At 40.4% G+C, this 9,231-nt stretch overlaps 1 protein-coding gene and 1 long non-coding RNA gene across 2 annotated transcripts in view; both read right to left on the bottom strand.

Annotated features, from left to right (window-relative positions):
• The window catches only part of prr15la (proline rich 15 like a), a 7,926-nt gene extending 7,720 nt beyond the window's left edge, over nucleotides 1–206 (bottom strand). The window contains exon 1 of the mRNA XM_062532803.1: nucleotides 1–206. This exon is cut by the window's left edge and continues 20 nt beyond it. The gene's annotated coding sequence lies outside the window, so the exon portion shown is untranslated.
• Nucleotides 207–5,348: 5,142 nt separating this feature from the next.
• On the bottom strand, nucleotides 5,349–6,242 carry LOC134076312 (uncharacterized). Its single transcript, XR_009938602.1, has 3 exons — nucleotides 6,159–6,242; nucleotides 5,851–5,904; nucleotides 5,349–5,373 (listed from the first exon to the last, which is right to left on the bottom strand). It is a non-coding gene; the product is annotated as an uncharacterized LOC134076312 (long non-coding RNA).
• Nucleotides 6,243–9,231: the final 2,989 nt, after the last annotated feature.

Genomic DNA, 9,231 nt, shown 5'->3' with positions numbered 1-9,231 from the left:
GCAGAGTGGTCTTAGTTTCTGGAGGTCCAAACATACAATAAAACTCCTTCAAAAACCAATATCAGACCATTTCACCGGTTCCTCCACTCCAAATGAATAAAAGCTCCTTCTTTTGCCTTCTCTACAGTAGTAGTTGTGCCCTGTGCTCACGGTGTATGGTCAGTGGTCAGCTCCTTCTCTCTCGCTCTCTCGCTGTCAGGTGGATAGAGGCAGGTGTACTTCCCTACAGACTCACAGGCCCCGCCTCTACCTGTGCTCAGATAAACAGCACAGAGGGGACTGCAGGGAGAGGAGCTATGCTCTACCGTAGCTTCCCAACTATTAGCCGCAGTTTATACATTGATAGATAGATAGATAGATGCTTTATTGATCCCCAAGGGGAAATTCAAGGTGCCAGCAGCTTAAGATACCACACACAACATATACAGTGTAAACAGGATAATACAAAGCAAAACAACAGGAGCAGTAAAATACTAAATACTAAAGATAAAGATGTGCATGAATGTACTTTATTAATTTGATTAACTTTAGGCTTTAGTAACTTTAGTATGTTTTCTATTAAACAAACTTGTTTTAAAAAATACTATTACTTTGATAACTCAACACCACTGAAGAATGATATTGTATTCATTTAAAACAAATAAAACTCTGTCTGACGGTGGTAACAGTAATCTGACAGTGTTGACAGTGGCCTCATTACAACAATGCCAAAATGATTACCAGTCCTGCTTAACAACTTTAACTATTTGGTCCAAAAGCCTCCATTGAGGACCATTTGGAGGTTTCTGTCACCACTGTTAAACAGAAAACCTGACGGTGGTGATATCTGATGGTGGTGACAAAAACCTACTCTTTCACATGAATTGTTCACATTACTGTATAGCCATCTTGTTTCCCCCGTGTTGCTAGCTACTTCTGACCTCTTCTTAAAAAGCATACATTTATTTCATCATTTTTTTTTGTATACAAAAGAGACAGTGTTGACATGTTGTGACAGTAGCAGTGTCCAAAATATTGAACAATTTTATGAGAAAATAGCAAACTTATGGAGCTTGAGTGATCTTAGTGGGACATGTTTTTGCAAAGTTTCAAGAATCAATATTGTACCAATACTAGTTGTACTATTGTACCAAGTACACCATCCTTCAGTTGCTCTGTTGAGACTGGGAGGGATCTCTGATCGTTAGTATGTATTACTTCTTTTATTGTTTCTGCTCATATCTGGGGCGTCTATTCATATCTGTAATTGGGCCTCTCACTTCTGGAATTATATTATTGCAGCTAATCTCCATCATGAAGACTTTTATGGGATTCTTATTTTAGAATTGTACAATCACATTTAGATAGAAGAAGATAGATAAAGTAATAAAAGGAAAGTAAGTACAGTAAGTAAATCAAATGGGAGGGAGGAGAGGGTTACAAAATCAAGTTTGCAATCATTTTATTCCATGAAGTAAAGAGAGATTCTGGTATTGCAATTGGTGATGTTTGGTATAGGAATAAGAGTAACTGTTGTATTAAGACCACTGTAATGCCCTGCAAACTAACTACTGTAACTACCCCTAGCATCCCTCAGTCGCTCTGGTGAGACTGGGAGGGATCTCTGATCAGCATTTATTACTTTTATTGTTTCTGTGCATATCTGGGGCATCTGTTCATATCTGGGGCATCTGTTAATAAGTAATTGGGCCTCTCACTTCTGGAATTATATTATTGCTGTTAATCTCCAACATGGAGACTTTTATGGGATTTCTATTTCAAGACTGACTTCCTCCTGCACCCTAGTGACACACTGACAGTCTGTTCGGTCTGCCAGACATAACGAACAAAGAACCAAAGATCCTTGCTCCGCTTCAACCCTTTCTGATAGAACATTCACGCAAATCATAGACATGGGCTGATATTTATGTACTGGTGGCCCCATTCATTCCAGTTATGTAATAACATGCTGTTTTTCATGACATTTTCATGACATATAAGAAGTCATGTTACTGAATGTAAATGACATTCTTAATACCACCAGACAGCTATTGCTGACATATTTTGTCTTCTCTGTGGATGTGGTTTTACATGTAGGCCTACAGAACAATCTGAATAAAAAGCACCAATCTGAGAATTTTGAATATTCCAGTTTGCATCCTAACTGAACAAGTGAAAATCAGATTCCCAAAATGAATCGTTTGCTCCATAAACTCCAACTGCAATCAGGGTATTTACAAGATCAGAAAAAGTTGGGACGTGTAAAATGTGAATAAAAACAGAATGTAATAATTCTCTTAAACTAATATTTAGTTGCAGAAAGGACACAGACAACACATCACATGTCGAAAATGACAAATTTTACTATTTCATTGAAATTATATGTCAAATGAATATGATACCAGCATTTTCTTGTTGTTGTTTTTTAAGAAAAAGTTGGGACGGGGTAACAACATGATGGAAAAGTTGTGTAACGATAAAGAAAACTAAAGGAGGAATGTTTCATAATTAAGGTGACTGCCAACATGATTGGGTATGAAAAAGAGCATCCCAGAGAGAAAGGGTCACTTAGAAGTAACTTGATGTAGGGTATTATTCATCAATCTGTGTAAACCTGTGTGCACAAATTATGAAACAATGTCATTTTAAAGCTTCTTAACATGAAATAGTGATGTATTTGGGGAGTTCATCATCTACAGGACACAATATCGTTAAAACATTCAGAGAATCCAGAGAAATCTTTGCAAACAAGGGATAGAGCTGAAGAACAGTATTTGATGGCTGTGGTCTTTTGGACCTCAGATCGCACTGCATCAAAACCAGACTAGTTTCGGTAAAGAAAGTCATTACCGTATATATGGGCTGAGGAAAACTTCTGGTAACCATTGTGTGCACAGTTTGATACTCGATACAAAAACTTTAAACCATGCAACAGCCAAAATTGTACTGAGACGTGATACAGAAAATAGCACCATCTTTTCTGGGCCTGAGCTTATTTAAAATGGAATGAGGTAACATGGGGGAAAAGTCCTGTGGTTAGACCAATCAAAAATTGTCATTTTGTTAATCATGAACTCATCCAAGCTAAAGAAGAGAGGACCTATCTAAGTATACAGTACACCTATCCAACTTGTTTTAGTGCTCAGTTCGAAACCCAATATCTATGATGGTGTAGAAGTGCATTAGTGCCTACAGCATGGGCATCTTACACATCTGGCAAAGCACAATCAATTCTGAATGATGTATACAGCTTTTGAGCAACATATGCTACCATCCAGGCAATGTGTTGTCCAGGGAAGACCTTTAATATCTCAGGAATTTAATGCCAAAATTACTTATGCCCATATTTAAACAGTATTTTTCCATAGAGAACCAGTCCAGGTGTTAAAATGGCCTGTCTGCAGGCCAGACCTCTCAAGTGCACCATGGAATGAAAAACATGACTAAGAGAATATACCCCATTCTGTTGAGCAACTGAGGTCCTATATCGGCGGGAATGGGACAACAGTTCATTCTCAAAGCTCTAGCAACTGGTCTCCTTATAGTTCCTAAACATTGATCGCATTTTGTTAAATGAAGAGATGAAGCAGTGCAGTGGTAAACAGTCCCTGTCCCAACTTTGTTTGAAACATGTTGCTGGCATAAAATTCAAAATCAATATGTATTTTCCATGAAATAGCCTGACTTTTCATTTTCAACAATTAATATGTTGTCTATGTCTTTGCTCCTACATATGAGTTTACAAGAAGTATATTATCACATTCTGGTTTTATTTGAATTTTACACAACGTCCCAACTTTTTCCTGATTTGGTGTTGTACAGTAGTTACACGACAGATTTAATCGGATCAAATACTGCAGGTTATCTTTGCCCTTTGGAATAGTTACATTTTCTTCCTGGTTGTTGGTTCCAAGTAGTCCTCTTGTTTGTGCATTCCCTGCAATCTTGCCCCTAATCTTGGAATAAACAGGTTCCAAGGCACACGTGACTGAGTCAGCAGGTGGCACACCTCAGCATGATCTCAATTTTATAGCTGTACGCTTTTTTTAATTGGAGTTTCTCATGCATCACTGTGGTATATGTATTGATATGCAGATACTAAGATAAATTAAAGATAACGATTCAACTTTATTGTCATTTTGCAGTGTAGAAGTACAAAGACAACAGTGCCATGTAAACAGTAGTATACAGAAGGTGGCTTAGAGTAATATGAATTAAATATATGAAGTGTATTAGCAGTTACCTTATAAGAGCAGAATGATTATTGCTATGCAATGTGAACAATGTATGAACAACATGTACAGATATGTGCAATTAGTAGCAGTAACATAAGTAGTTGTAATAATAATATAGATATGTGCAGTGTATTAACAGAATACATGGTAAGAAAAACAGAATAAATATGGATATTCAGTATGAACCATGCAGACAGATATGTACCGTATGTGCAGCGTGGTAGCAATACCATTGTAGCGCAGAAACAGTAACATTATAAGAGTAGTAAAAATAACTAGGAAATATTAGAAATATATATAAGTAAATAGAAGAGATAGAAATGTGTTTTGTAATATTTTTGAGTAACAAAGGGACATTTTTGTCTTGATTTATTTTCAGCGCACACACCTGAACTGAGAACTTCTCCTGCTCATCCACACTGGTGTTTCAAAAAAGACCTGAGGTACAGTACATTAACTGGTACATTCATGGTGCTGGAGCTAGAGAGAGAGAGAGATAGAGAGAGGGAGGGGAGGAAGAGAGAGAGGGAGGGAGGAAGAGAGAGAGAGATGTTGGTTGTTATTGCACTTCTTCTGCCCGTCGCTGACCGCTGTCAGATATGCTGTACTTTATCTATGTGGTTTAATTTTCCAGACTTATTTGAGGGGGAAAAACAGCTCAGTTCAACTGGAACATCTTGATAAGCGCGTGAGACAATAGGAGAATAGGATTAGGGTATAGTGGTCGTGTGTGTGTGTGTGTGTGTGTGTGTGTGTGTGTGTGTGTGTGTGATGTGTCCACAAGTGTGTGTGTGTGTGTGTGTGTGTGTGTGTGTATGTGTGTGTGTGTGTGTGTGTGTATGTGTGTGTGTGTGTGTGTGTGTGTGTGTGTGTGTGTGTGTGTGTGTGTGTGTGTGTGTGTGTGTGTGTGTGTGTGTGTGAGAGAGAAATGCCCATGAGTGGGTGTGGATGTGTGCGTGCGTGTGTGAGATGTCCATGAGTGTGTGTGTGTGTGTGTGTGTGTGTGTGAGTGTGTTTTGTGTCCAAGAGTGTGTATCCGAGGCCCTTGTGTTGTGTTCCTTCATGGCCACCATTTCACCCTCATGCGGTGTCTGGGCCACTTCCTGAGTGGCACACAAACTCCTGGAGTGTCCCCACCACATCGTCTATCGTCTCCACCCTGCACAAACACACACACACACACACACACACACACACACACACACACACACACACACACCCACACACACACTCAAATGATATGCACATTCTTTGGGATCATTAAGAGGGCTGCTAATAGCGTGTGTATGTACAGTATGTGTGTGTGTGTTTCAGTGTGTGTGTGTGTGTGTGTGTGTGTATGTGTGTTTGAATGTGTGTGTGAGACTGTTTCATTATGGCATGCCAAGGCACGAGACAGTGAGATTGCAATAATTAACCAAGTGGTAACAGATTCCACTGCAACGTGAGTGTGCGCGCATGTGTGTTTCTTTGTGTATGTGTGTGCGTGTGTGTGCGAGTTTATTGTGCGTGTGCGTATGTGTGTGTGCGTGTGTGTTTTTCAATAAATGACGTGCTCTTTCATCAGTGCTTGTGATCAAAAGTGTGTATACCCCACCATCAATCTGTATATCAACTGTGGCTACATAACTCTCACCTCGTAGCAGAAGGCTGTACCGTGCCAGGCAATCACCCATGAAACTGTCATCAGCTTTTCAAACACATAATCTTACATCATTTACAAAAACAATGTTTCAGTTTCAATGTAGATCATTTTACAGACAAAGACCATGAATTGTTTTGCATAGTACGCATATAACAATTAGTCACGACTCTGGCTTTCCACACAATCACAAGAACTATATCAAAAACACCTTTTATGGTACCTTCCTTTATAGTCAGAAAAGCGTGTTTAAGTTAGACCAGTCCAACATTTAAACAGTGAGTCATCCCATTTGTATGCACCTTGGGAATTGAAAGCTTTGTGTGCAAGGCTATACAGTATGCCCAAGCGATTCCCTTTCTCCCTGAAGGCCTGCCGCGTCCTGCGTCTCTGTGACCTGCTCCTGACTGGTGACTGGTGAAGTCGCTCGTGAACTCGGTGGCGTAAATGGCTGAGCTGATCTGGGCTGGTCTCCAGCACGCGTGTCCTACTCTGGGTCATTGACTTCCTGGCCAACAGCTTGTAGAGTACACTAATGCACATGCGCGCACACACACACGAACACAAACGCACACACACATGCACACACACACACACACACACACACACACACACACACACACACACACACACACACACAAACATGGGTATTCTACCATACCAATAGGCACTTACAACATTTGTGAGAGGCTTTTGACTGAGGACACTTACTGTGTTGTTCAAGTTTTGTACCATGATAACGCAGACGCGCACACACACTGTTGGGTGGACCATGGGTATTTACAAAAGTGGCCAGATCAAAGTGATGTCCATTATTATGAAAGCAAAGCACCAACTATAGCTACCATACCACTTGACTTACCTCATTTGTGAGAGGCTTTTGTGTGGCAGCTTATAGTGCTGTTCAAATGCTGTACCATGAGATTACCTTCGTAATCAACACACATTACTTTGGTCTTGTTAAATCTGCCTCAGCAGTAAAAGCAAACTACTTGTACAGTGCTCAATAGAGCGATAGGTGAGGAATATTATGGCGCTAGCAAAGTAGCAACTGCTAAACAAGTCCAAACTGAAATTGCGAAAGCATTGCAGAAACAACTACTATAGCAACAAGCACAAGCTACAGCTGCTGCACCATAGTACAAACAATCGCAGCAGTAAAACTGGCACTGTCTAGATAAACACTATCTCCCGGAGCTATAGACACCATTTTACACAGCAAACACCAAGCATTGAGCCCTTGGCACAAGCATGGCCTATACAAGCCTACAAACATGGCATTTCAGTGTTAAGCAAAGTACTGTCCATGTGTCCACTACCTCTGACACGATGACGCAGCCTAGTGGTAGCCCAGGTTAGGTGTGCAGAATCTCCCATTCAAAGCAGGTGTCAGGGGTGCTTGAGAGGGTTGGATAGGCAAATGGCTTCCAGAATGTAAGGATTTGAGGCTCAAGGGAAAAAGGGAACAGTCTGCTGTTTCTGTTTTTAGAGTTTGTGAATAGCTAAATAATTTTTGATTCATTTGATTCTTGGTTTTAACTTCAGAAACCAAAAAAGACTGAATTTAGTGAATGCCAGTGCTCTGTGAAGTAATTAGTCCAGTAATTAATCCAGTTCTGCCTATCTATAAACCTATTGAATATATTATGAATTTAGCTGAACGTAAAGATGGTACAATAATCTGACTGGAACTAGAGCTACACATTTGAAATGTAACGCTGCCCTCTGCTGAGCCAAGTTGGAAATAAGCCTCGCCTCTAAAATAAGAGAAATCACGCTCTGAGAGTAACAAGAAATAACCTTTATATTCTGCAAATATAACAAATAATAATTCATGCTAAATGCTAAACTACAATTTAAACCAAATAAGTAACAGATGCAACACTATTATAAATTAGCCGTAATTCTAGACATAAAATGAATCCAGGTTCCTAACCGACTGTGACTGGATGTTTAGTTTACTCTCTCTCTGGGATTCTCCATATTTCTTTATTAACCACACTAGTGTAACTTCTGCCCTTTTCCTGAACAGAAAGCCTGGCCTAAAGCTTGCCTTTTCATCCTCATTTTTGCCAAATTTGAAGAGCTTAGGATATGTATCAGTAAATAGGCGATATGAAAATTTAGACATACAGTAACCCCACAGTCCATGAAGATGGGAAATGTTGGTTCTGCTCAACTGTGATTTGACATGGCTCTAAAAGAATAAGCTTGTCTTCCCACTTTCAAATCCAAATCAATTGACACGTACCTATACACTGAACTGTGAAAAAAAATACAATACCCATTCCTGTATTTTCAATTGTCATATTTAAATGCCAATTGTATTCTAGAAAATAAATACAATAGTAAGAGTGAAGATAACTTTATGAAAAAAAAAGCCATCGTTATTGTTAAAACCATACCCAATCTGTCCACCAGATGGCAGAGTGATGTCCACACATGCTCCCCGTGTGAAATCGCCGTTGGCCCCTGGCCCTGGCAGACACAGAGACCTTCGCCTGGGACAGCAGCCGGTGCCCTTGCGGGTGCCAGTCTGGGCACTAAAGCGATTAGGCTGACCGGCACCCTGGCACAGATGCCCAGGCTGCCCCATGCAGCTACCTGGCAGAGTCGGGGGCAGCGGGCAAGGGCAGCGCTGCGTAGAGTAGAGTAGGGTCATCCAAGTCCTGGAGAGCCACAGCTTCTAGCATTTTCCTTTACAGGCCAGCAATCAGTTGATTAAAGGGAAGTTTGGAGAGGCATGATTTTGTGTGTGTGCGTGCGTGTGCGTGTGCGTGTGTGTGTGTGTGTGTATGTGTGTGTGTACGTATCTGTCTGCGTTTGTGTGTGGGTGTTCCCACACAATGTAGATGATCAACGGTAGTCATGACAACTGAAGGTTGGAGCCGTGTTGTTACAACGACTGACAAAACAATTTTCAGGGATGAGATACAATGATGTCTTCACAAAATTGGACACTCTAATTGCATGGGATGATTGTTTAGTCGTTTGGAAGAAATGGAAAATGTTACATATTGGCTTTGAATTTAAGTCCCTGAAGAGCTTTAATCAAAGCACAACAATTCATTATTTTGATGCTGCATGCTCTCATCTTTTCCTCATTCATTTTCCATTGAAATAAGGGCATTTCACAGTTCATGTCAGTGGTTCAATGGGACATGATTAAACTATGATGACCTATTGATGATCATATGATGACCGTTGTTTCCTTTGGATCTCTTGATTCAAACCCTTATGCTGACATTGCCTGTCCCCCCCTCTTGGTCAGTCAGTCATAGGGTTGCCACCCTGTGGTGTTTATTGTGAAGTACCAACAAGAGCAGGGATTCCCAAACTGTGGTAAGCGTACCACCAGTGGTACGTGAGCTGCTT

Source organism: Sardina pilchardus, chromosome 3 (assembly GCF_963854185.1).
Source record: "Sardina pilchardus chromosome 3, fSarPil1.1, whole genome shotgun sequence".
NCBI lineage: Eukaryota > Metazoa > Chordata > Actinopteri > Clupeiformes > Clupeidae > Sardina > Sardina pilchardus.
This window is presented reverse-complemented; position numbering and strand designations above follow the sequence as displayed.